The sequence below is a fragment of the Lethenteron reissneri genome, unplaced genomic scaffold (assembly GCF_015708825.2).
Source record: "Lethenteron reissneri isolate LAM-NWPU_2019-01 unplaced genomic scaffold, ASM1570882v1 scaffold_140, whole genome shotgun sequence".
Taxonomy (NCBI): domain Eukaryota; kingdom Metazoa; phylum Chordata; class Hyperoartia; order Petromyzontiformes; family Petromyzontidae; genus Lethenteron; species Lethenteron reissneri.
In genome coordinates this window covers 298,926-310,952 of record NW_026891113.1, presented here as the reverse complement: position 1 = coordinate 310,952, position 12,027 = coordinate 298,926, and the positions used below count along the sequence as shown (strand labels likewise).

At 43.6% G+C, this 12,027-nt stretch overlaps 1 pseudogene; it reads left to right on the top strand.

Moving 5' to 3' along the window:
* LOC133362195 (uncharacterized) overlaps positions 1-12,027 on the top strand; it is a 426,135-nt pseudogene that overhangs the window by 160,417 nt on the left and 253,691 nt on the right.

The window sequence follows — 12,027 nt, the reverse complement described above, 5'->3', positions numbered from 1 at the left end:
TTTTCATTAATTTAGCACCACGAGCGGGGAGTCTCATCCCTGTAGTTCCCTGTTGTGGTGCCGCATTCATTACCACTTTACCCCTCAATTCTTTGCACACGAGGCTATAATATAATAAGTAGTGCGTTCCACTCAGAGGTCGAAAACGGGTTTTGATTCCTTACCCGTACCCTTAAACTAGAAATGCAGATTGTAAATTTAAAAAACATAACAATAAAATGTAAAGTTTATGACATTACGGGTGAATAAATTAAGAATAAACAAGGAATGATGCATGTAGATGTATGTAATTATTCAAACAGTGGGATGTACATACATATTAAAGTTTAATTAGTTAAGCTATGTTGCTACATATGCGAATTGTTAATGTAAAAATAAACAATTGAATGCAAAGTCTATGATAATCCAAGACGAGAACAAAGGATTTGAATGCTAGAGGGGAGTTATAAGGGGCTTAAAATCAGACCTCAAGACCATTTCGAGAGGGATTTCGCTGAGGATAGACGCGCAACTCCTCGCTCTGCAGATTACCCTTCTCCTGCGAGACCCAGCCTGGCGAGCACGATTGCCTGGCGACTGGGAGAGTTCGTGGCGATCTCTTCAGACGGGTTACAGGGACATCGACACGCCGTGCATCAACAAGTAAGTGTCTTCGTTAGTGGATACAACTGGTAGTCGCGTGTAGCCCGACTTACGAGACGTTACTGTGTGTAGGTTAGACGTTAGTGAGAGTTTGCTTGTGTGGATTTTATTTAGACATCCACGCAGCGTAGAGGGTGCCTTTAACTATCAACAACAACCGAGACTGTTACTCTGCTCTGAAGAATCAGTCACATGGAGCAGATGAACTCTCCACAGCGCCACGCACACACGGGCGAGAAGCTGTTCAATTGCTTTGTGTGTGGGAAGGCATTTTCACTGAAATCAAATCTTAACACTCACCAGAAGACACATACGGGTGAGAAGCCATTCAAGTGCTCTGTTTGTGGGAAGGCATTTTCACTGAAATCAAATCTTAACACTCACCAGAAGACACACACGGGTGAGAAGCCATTCAAGTGCTCTGTTTGTGGGAAGACATTTTCACAGAAATCACATCTTAACACTCACCAGAAAACACACACGGGCGAGAAGCCATTCAAGTGCTCTGTGTGTGGGAAGGCATTTGCAGAGAAATCAAATCTTCACAGTCACCAGAAGACACACACGGGCGAGAAGCCATTCAAATGCTCTGCGTGTGGGAAGGCATTTGCATGGAAGTCAGCTCTTCGCAGGCACCAGAAAACACACTCGGGGGAAAAGCCATTCATTTGCTCTCCGAGGGAGAAGACATGTTCACGGCCATCACTCCAAAACAAGCATCAGAAGATGCGCAATGATGATGAAGTGATATCAAAAAGTAAGATGCAAAGTACTGCAATGAGTCCTGAAAAAAATTCATCTTTTGAACCGAGGCAGGTGGATCCTGAGAGATGCCTAGATGTAGTGGATGTCATGAGTCCTGACAACAATTCCTCTTTCGATCTCATGCAGTTGGATCCTGAGAGGTTGCTGGATGTAATGAGCCCTGACGACAATTCATCTTTCGACCCCATGCAGTTGGATCCTGAGAGATGGCTAGATGTAGTGGATGTAATCAGCGCTGAAGACAATTCCACTTTCGACGCCATGCAGTTGGATACTCAAAAATGGCTGCTGGAGTGGCTGGAAAATCAAAGTTTTGAGCACTTCTTTTAGCTGTTGAATTCCTGGAACGTTCATGTTTGTATCTCGGTAAGATCAATTAATAACGTACAACTCTTTTTTAATCAGTGATTTGCATCAGTACTCCAAGCTAGTGTGATCATTTGAACAAATATGTTTGATTGCTCTGTGTGTTTGAAGCATTTTCACGGTTAGAAAACACTTCACGAGTCATCAGGAATAAAAAGCTGAATTCGAAAGTGATGCAATGAGTTCTAAAGGAAATTCCACTTTCGACCCCATGAAGTTGGATCCTGAGAGATGGCTGGATGTAGTGGAGTGGCTGAAGACTCTAACGTATTGAGTACATCTGTTAACTGTTGCCCTGTGAATATTCGTGTCTCTTAGATATATTTTTTCAGTGATTTCCAGTACTCCGAGCTAGAGTGATGTTGTGAATGCTCTATAATGTGTTCAGATGAACGTATTCCTTTTAAGTTCCAGAAGTGTTCACTTATTTCAGGATGACAACAATGTTATACTTCTATAGATGCGTTGCTTCGTCTGGTGGTTGTATCATCGGGACTGGTAAATGTTTGGTGTTTATGGTAGAAGGTGCCATGTCATCCTCTCACAGCTAATTGCGTGTTAAAGTTTATTCTAGACTTCGTCACGTTAAGGTGGTGCTTCGTAGTCCTATCGGACTACTTGTTGATGTGTTGTGAAGCGCAGTGGTTGTGTGGTGGTTCAATTTCTAATTTTACTCTCGTGGTTAAGTGGTTTTGTTGATCTAAAGTTGGAGAAATACTGTGATCACAACTTTGCTCAATATTTTAAACATGTTCTTTAATTTTTTTATCATTGTGTAATAAATACATAACTTAAAGTATAGGTTTCAGAGTGTGCGTGGATTGCACGTTCGTTGTTCTAGTGTTTGATGGCTTGGACTTCTGGACGAATGGCTTCAGTCGAAAAGGACGTCAATGGGGAAATCGACGTTCACGTGTTGAATTTTAAGAATATGTTTTAACTGTTGAAATTGGGAAATAATTTGTCTAGTTCCTTCCTGTTTGAGCATGCGTTTTAATAAAGATTTCAATACGAATATTAACGTGAATTTTCTTGCAGATTAATAAGGACCTGAATTGTTTTTAAAGATGACTGATCGTACGTTATTTCAACCATATCCTTCCTTTAAAAAACACGGACGAGTAGACATACACACACAAGTGTGCTTATAAACACGACTGTCTATACAGCGGTGTTTATTCACACACGAGTGTGCATGTGTTTCTACGAGTTTTAACGTTAATTTACTTGCAGAACAATTAAAACCTGACATGTTAAAGATAACGAATCGTCCCTTATTGAAGAAGGGAAGTAATAAAATAATAAAAATTAAACAATAAAAAAAATTATAATTTTTTTATTGTTTTATTTTAATTAAATAATAAAACAATTAATTTAAAACAGAATAAAAATACGTCATAAAGCTACTTTATTTTTTTTATTATTTTTTTATTTCCCTTCTTCGTGACTTTACCGAAAGAGCCAAGAAGGTTCATTTTCTTGCAGAACAATAAAGACCTGACATGTTAAAGACGACTAATCGTCCCTTATTGCTACAATGTTCATAGCGAACACGTGTGGAGGCGAGTTTCAGGTGAAGCATCTCCAGCACACAAGTTGACCCTCACCTGGCAGCATCGTGGCTGTCCGCTGATCACACTCATGACGTCACACTCATGACGTCACACGCACGAGCTGTAGGGGCGGGGCTCTGTCCGCTCAGTGGCGCTGTTTTCATTAATTTAGCACCACGAGCGGGGAGTCTCATCCCTGTAGTTCCCTGTTGTGGTGCCGCATTCATCACCACGTTGCCCCTCAATTCTTTGTACGACACGATATGAAAATAAGTTGTGTGTTCCACTACACATACTTACACTAGTACACATATACACTCCCTTGTACACACACCCACACACGAGTGGGCATAGCAGTGTATATACATAGACGAATGTGCATACATATACACACAAATGTGCATATACCGGAGTGTACATACACATATGCAACGCAGTGTACATAAACACACGGGTGTACATTCAAAGCATTGTACGTCAACTAGGATTGCATTCCACTGTGAACACGCACGTTTGTACCTACATACATATGCACACAAATACATGTACATGCACACACGAGTGCTCGTCTTGTTGTAGTGTTTCCTATGTAATGGTTTATGGTATACGCAGGAGTACAAAATGTGCACTTCACACCTACGCGCCCTTTGCCCATTGATCGTGATGATGATGATGATGAATAACATGTTACTTGATGTAACAGAGAAACGAATGCTTACAATTTGAACAATAAATATACTCAACGAGTTTTGATTAGGATGGTGCGGTTAAAGAGCTATTCCAATCCATTGAGATTGCACATTCAGCAAATTATAATGCGACCACAATGCGATCCTAGTAATTATAGGGCAATTCTAATCCCGCACCCCCAGTTCGCATATCCGTCCCTGGTTTCGTAAATAAATATATGCATACATATGTATACATCTGAGTATAGTTGGGTTATAATGTAGGAGGACATAGAAGGAATCTAACTCGACTTAATTGCATCTTCGGTGGATGCATGAGCAACCACCACTCCTCGACTCCCGTTGATTGGGAGGTGAGCCCACGGTAGCCTGGCGCTTACAGCTTTCTACACCTTACGCCACGCTCCCACGTCCCCTTGATTCGTTTGTTTTTCTCTGAAGAAGATCCCCCTGTTGTTTGGAATTCCCCTGCCACGAGTAAAGTTCCATAAAAATAATCTGCTACCTCATCGGCGGTGCCGGACGGTAACGCTGTGCTGGATGTGAGCAATGTCCCGGCGGGAAGGCTCGTAGCCACCACAGAGGCCCACGAGGTCTTTGGACGGGTGCGAGGGGCTGGTAACCCCTCAATAGTCAATGCAATTAGCAAAAAAAACTCGTCACAAATTTTAAAACTGGCAAAATATTGAACACATGCACATTGGTGTATATACACACTGAAGGTCGTATGTCACAGACTAAAAGATGACGATTGTTTTTTTTGCGTAACGTTAATATAAACCACGCTTTCAAGCTAAACCATTCAGATGATTATTCAAAGTTTATGACAGAAATGATAACAAAACACACTCGTTTGCTAAAAGCACCATGCTCAACACGAGTGTCCTTAAATATGTTTATTAAACAGGTTCAGAACAGTATTAACTTGCACCTATTAGTCCAAGATGGGGCCGGCTAGTTTTTTTAGGCTAGTCCCGTGTGTGTTTGTTGTGTGAGGTGTCTTGATAGCAGTCGTTCTCCACTGTAGTCCTGGCATCTGCTGCTCAGATTCCTTCCACAGCTGTGGTCCCAGTGGCACCGTCTCTCCGGGGGGGAACCATGTGGTGTGTGTGTGTGACGTGTATCACGGGGTGTGTGGGTGTGTGCCTGGGATGTGTCACGGGGTGGGTGGGTAGTCTGGTGATAGTGGTCATGGTTGGCAGCGATCCACGACCACAACAACCACCCCTACTGTGTGGTGGACATGCCACCACAAAGCAGCACGCGGCGGAGGAGTGAGGTGATCGCTCTCGCCACGCGAGCAAGGCCCCCTCGCTTCCTCTTCTTTCCCTGCATCAACAACAACAACAACAATAACCGCCATTCGCCACTAAGTGGCGGTGACGTCACCACGACGCTTGTGCCAGGCCAAGTGCACCTTGAGGCTACCACGTGAAGTGTCGAACGCCCGCTGGCAGGAGGTCACGGGGCAGACCCAGCAGGTGCCACGGGTCGACTGACCGAGATTACCGAGATGACTGGCTGATGCACCACCTGTGCCCCCTACTGTACCAACTTGCTGTGCTTTATCCACCCGGCGCTCCGCTCGTTGTTGTGAGCGTCGCTCCTCCGCCCTCCGTTGTTGTTGGAGGGCGACTGCCTCCAACTGCCCAGTAGCGTCCTTCACGAGCCTGCATCACCACCTCCACCACCTGCACCTCCTCCACCTCCTCCTTTGTCTCGTCCTCCATCTCTTCCGTCGTGAGAATTATTTTATTATGTTTATTTTTTATTCGTTTATTACTTCCCTTCTACGTGCCTTTACCGACAGAACCATTAAGATGTATCTCTGCAGTTTAGAGGGCATTGTCGGGTGAATATTAGCAAATTCACAGGAAGCACGGAATTATGCATGGAGATGTATGTAATTATTCAAACAGAAGTGTACAATTACGCAGTATAATGTACATACGTATTAAGGTTAAATTACAATGGCCAGATTCGCTATGCTATGTTGTTACATATGCGGATTGTTAATGTAAAAATTAACAATTGAATGCAAAGTCGATGATAATCCAAGACGAGAACAAAGGATTTGAATGCTAGAGGGGAGTTATAAGGGGCTTAAATTCAAATCTCAAGACCATTTCGAGAGGGATTTCGCTGAGGATAGACGCGCAACTCCTCGCTCTGCAGATTACCCTTCTCCTGCGAGACCCAGCCTGGCGAGCACGATTGCCTGGCGACTGGGAGAGTTCGTGGCGATCTCTTCAGACGGGTTACAGGGACATCGACACGCCGTGCATCAACAAGTAAGTGTCTTCGTTAGTGGATACAACTGGTAGTCGCGTGTAGCCCGACTTACGAGACGTTACTGTGTGTCGGTTAGACGTTAGTGAGAGTTTGCTTTTTGGCGATTTGAGACAGACATCCACGCAGCTTAGAGGGTGCCTTTAACTCTCAACAACACCCGCGACTGTTACTCTGCTCTGAAGAATCAGTCACATGGAGCAGATAAACTATCCACATCGCCACGCACACACGGGCGAGAAGCCGTTCAATTGCTCTGTGTGTGGGAAGGCATTTTCACGGAAATCCCATCTTAACAGACACCATAAAACACACGCGGGCGAGAAGCCGTTCAGTTGCTCTGTGTGTGGGAAGGCATTTTCACGGAAATCCCATCTTAACAGACACCATAAAATACACGCAGGCGAGAAGCCGTTCAATTGCTCTGTGTGTGGGAAGGCATTTTCACGGAAATCGAATCTTAACGATCACCAGAAGACACACACGGGCGAGAAGCCATTCAAATGCTCTGCGTGTGGGAAGGCATTTTCACATAAATCACATCTTAACAGACACCAGAAAACACACTCGGGTGAGAAGCCATTCAGTTGCTCTGTTTGTGGGAAGGCATTTGCGGAGAAATCACATCTAAAGAGACACCAGAAAACACACACGAACGAGAAGCCATTCAATTGCGCTGTGTGCGGGAAGGCATTTTCACGGAAATAAAATCTTCAGTCACAAGAAAACACACTCGGGCTAGAAGCCATTTCATTGCTCTACGAGGGAGAGGACATGTTCACGGCCATCACCCCGAAACAAGCACCAGAAGATCCGCAATGATAGGGAAGTGAAATCAAAATGTAGAATTCAAAGTGCTGCAATGAGTCCTGAAAAAATGCATCTTTCGAACCTATGCAGGTGGATCCTGAAAGATGGCGAGATGTAGTGGATGTAATCAGCGCTGACGACAATTCCTCTTTCGACCCCATGAAGTTGGATCCGGAGAGATGGCTGGATGTAGTGGAGTGGCTGAAGACTCAAACGTATTGAGTACATCTGTTAACTGTTGCCCTGTGTATATTCGTGTCTCTTAGATATATTTTTTCAGTGATTTCCAGTACTCCGAGCTAGAGTGATGTTGTGAATGGTCTATACTGTGTTCAGATGAACGTATTCCTTTTAATTTCCAGAAGTGTTCACTTATTTCAGGATGACAACAATGTTATACTTCTATAGATGCGTTGCTTCGTCTGATGGTTGTATCATCGGGACTGGTAAATGTTTGGTGTTTATGGTAGAAGGTGCCATGTCATCCTCTCACAGCTAATTGCGTGTTAAAGTTTATTCTAGACTTCGTCACGTTAAGGTGGTGCTTTGTAGTCCTATCGGACTACTTGTTGATGTGGTGTGATGCGCAGTGGTTGTGTGGTGGTTCAATTTCTAATTTTACTCTCGTGGTTAAGTGGTTTTGTTGATTTAAAGTTGGAGAAATACTGTGATCACAACTTTGCTCAATATTTTAAACATGTTCTTTAATTTTTTTATCATTGTGTAATAAATAAATAACTTAAAGTATAGGTTTCAGAGTGTGCGTGGATTGCACGTTCGTTGTTCTTGTGTTTGATGGCTTGGACTTCTGGACGAATGGCTTCAGTCGAAAAGGACGTCAATGGGGAAATCGACGTTTACGTGTTAGATTTTAAGAATATGTTTTAACTGGTGAATTCCTATTGGGAAATCATCTGCCTAGTTCCTTCCTGTTTGAGCATGCGTATTAATAAAGATTTCGATACGAGTATTAACGTGAATTTTCTTGCAGATTAATAACGACCTGAATTGTTTTTTGAAGATGACTGCTCGTACGTTATTTCAACCATATCCTTCCTTTAAAAAACACGGACGAGTAGACATACACACACAAGTGTGCTTATAAACACGACTGTTTATACAGCGGTGTGCAATCACACACGAGTGTGCATGTGTTTCTACGAGTTTTAACTTCAATTTACTTGCAGAACAATAAAGACCTGACATGTAAAAATGACTAATCGTCCCTTATTGAAGAAGAGAAATGATAAAATAATAAAAATAAAACAATACATTTTTTTATAAATGTTTTTTTATTATGTTTTATTTTTATTAAATAATAAAAAATAATAATTAAAAACATAATAAAATTACTTTATAAAATTATTTTTATTATTTCCCTTCTATGTGACTTTACCGAAAGAACCAAGAAGATGAAGAAGAAAATAAAACATAATAAAATAATTGTATTATGTTTTATTTTTATTATTTTATTATTTCCCTTCTTCGTTACTTTACCGAAAGAACCAAGAAGGTTAATTTACTTGCAGAACAATAAAGACCTGACATGTTAAACATGACTAATCGTCCCTTATTGCTACAATGTTCATAGCGAACACGTGTGGAGGCGAGTTTCAGGTGAAGCATCTCCAGCACACAAGTTGACCCTCACCTGGCAGCATCGTGGCTGTCCGCTGATCACACTCATGACGTCACACTCATGACGTCACACGCACGAGCTGTAGGGGCGGGGCTCTGTCCGCTCAGTGGCGCTGTTTTCATTAATTTAGCACCACGAGCGGGAGTCTCATCCCTGTAGTTCCCTGTTGTGGTGCCGCATTCATCACCACGTTGCCCCTCAATTATTTGTACGACACGATATGAAAATAAGTTGTCTGTTCCACTACACATACTTACACGGGTACACATACACACTCCCTTGTACACATAAGTGGACATACACAGCGGTGTAGAAAAATGCACGAATGTGCATCCACCCCGCTTTGTACACACAAAGATAAAGATCCCCCGTATAGCCTCAACAGACTGTAGGGGCAATACACACACAAATGTGCGAGCACGCACGATTGTACATACATACACACACGTGTACAGACCCACACGTGTCCATGAACGAGTGTAAATACATACACGAATGTACACGCACAGCAGTACACACCCATGTACATACACATGGCTACAGTTCCCTGTTGTGGTACCGCATTCATTACCACGTTGCCCCTCAATTCTTGGTACGACACAATATTATAACAATAACACACGAGTACACACATACACTCCCTTGTACACGCACCCACACACGAGTGGACATACACAGAGCTGTAGATACATACACGAATGTGCATACACACAGCTTTGTACATACACACACGGGTGCACATGCATACACGAGTGCGCATACACACACGAGTATACATACACGGCAGTGTACGTACACAGGGATTGCGTTTGACATCACAAATAAATGTGCGAACAAATTAGTGTACATACCTATACACATATACACGCATGTACATATCCACAAAAACAAGTGTAAATATACACGTGTACACACATTGCAGAGTGAATATTAGCAAATGAACGCGAATTATGTGGTGAGATGCACATATGTATTCAGACTTAAGCTCAATAGCCAGATTAGCGAAGCTAATTGCTAGATATGCAGATTGGAAATTCCAAAAATAACAATTGAATGTAAAGTTCATGAAATTCAACGTCGGAAAACTTCATCTTTCATCAATGCAACACCATTCCAAACGACCCCAGCATTTGTGTGCTGGTGTCATTGACCCAATTCGATTGATACCTGTGACTTACAGCTTTCCACACCTTACGCCACGCTCCCACGCCCCCTTCATTCGTTTTTTTGTTAATCAGAAGAAAGCAATCCCTGTTGTTTGTCAATCCCCAGCCACGAGTAAAGTTTTGAAAAAACAACCCCCTTCCTTCATTGACGGTGTTGGACGGTAACGCTGTGGTGGATGTGAGCAATGTCCCGGAGGTAAGGCTCGTAGCCACCACAGCGTCCCACGAGGTCTTTGGACGGGTGCGAGGGGCTGGTAACACCTCAATAGTCAATGAAATTAGCAAAACAACTCGTATTCTTAGGTTTTTTCGGTAAGGTCACGTAGGTAAAACACATTAAAAAGTAAAATAAAATAAAAATCACGACGTTTCAGAGGCAACACAAGCTTCCGTCTTCAGGTGGTACCATCACAGCCAAGACAGCTGTATAAAAAAAAAACTCGTCGCAAATTTTAAACACGTGCAAAATATTGAACACAAACACACTGGTGTATTTACACACCGAAGGTCGTATGTTACAGACTAGAAGATGACGATCTTTTTTTTGCGTAACGTTATTATAAACCACGCTTTCAAGCTAAACCATTCAGATGATTATTCAAAGTTTATGACAGAAATTATAACAAAACACACTCGTTTGCTAACACGAGTGTCCTTAAATATGTTTATTAAACAGGTTCAGAACAGTATTAACTTGCACCTATTAGTCCAAGATGGGGCCGGCTAGTTTTTTTTGGCTAGTCCTGTGTGTGTTTGTTGTGTGAGGTGTCTTGATAGCAGTCGTTCTCCACTGTAGTCCTGGCATCTGCTGCTCAGATTCCTTCCACAGCTGTGGTCCCAGTGGCACCGTCTCTCCGGGGAACCATGTGGTGTGTGTGTGTGACGTGTATCACGGGGAGTGTGGGTGTGTGCCTGGGATGTGTCACGGGGTGGGTGGGTAGTCTGGTGATAGTGGTCATGGTTGGCAGCGATCCACGACCACAACAACCACCCCTACTGTGTGGTGGCCATGCCACCACAAAGCAGCACGCGGCGGAGGAGTGAGGTGATCGCTCTCGCCACGCGAGCAAGGCCCCCTCGCTTCCTCTTTTTCCCTGCATCAACAACAACAATAACCGCCATTCGCCACTAAGTGGCGGTGACGTCACCACGACGCTTGTGCCAGGCCAAGTGCACCTTGAGGCTACCACGTGAAGTGTCGAACGCCCGCTGGCAGGAGGTCACGGGGCAGACCCAGCAGGTGCCACGGGTCGACTGACCGAGATGACCGAGATGACTGGCTGATGCACCACCTGTGCCCCCTACTGTACCAACTTGCTGTGCTTTAGCCACCCGGCGCTCCGCTCGTTGTTGTGAGCGTCGCTCCTCCGCCCTCCGTTGTTGTTGGAGGGCGACTGCCTCCAACTGCCCAGTAGCGTCCTTCACGAGCCTGCATCACCACCTCCACCACCTGCACCTCCTCCACCTCCTCCTTTGTCTCGTCCTCCATCTCTTCCATCGTGAGAATTATTTTATTATGTTTTATTTTTATTATTTTATTTCTTCCCTTCTACGTGACTTTACCGAAAGAACCATGAGGATGAATCCCCGCAGTTTAGAGGACTTTGTCGGGTGAATATTAGCAAATTCACAGGAAGCACGGAATTATGCATGGATATGTAGATCTTTATTTAAACGGAAGGGTACAATTATGCAGTGAGATATGCATATGTATTAAGGTTAAATTACAATGGCCGGATTCGCTAAGCTATGTTGCTACATATGCGAATTGTTAATGTAAAAATTAACAATTGAATGCAAAGTCTATGATAATCCAAGACGAGAACAAAGGATTTGAATGCTCGAGGGGAGTTATAAGGGGCTTAAAATCAGTCCTGAAGACTATTTCGAGAGGGATTTCACTGAGGATAGACGCTCGACTCCTCGCTCTGCAGATTACCCTTCTCCTGCGAGACCCAGCCTGGCGAGCACGATTGCCTGGCGACTGGGAGAGTTCGTGGCGATCTCTTCAGACGGGTTACAGGGACATCGACACGCCGTGCATCAACAAGTAAGTGTCTTCGTTAGTGGATAAAACTGGTAGTCGCGTGTAGCCCGACTTACGAGAC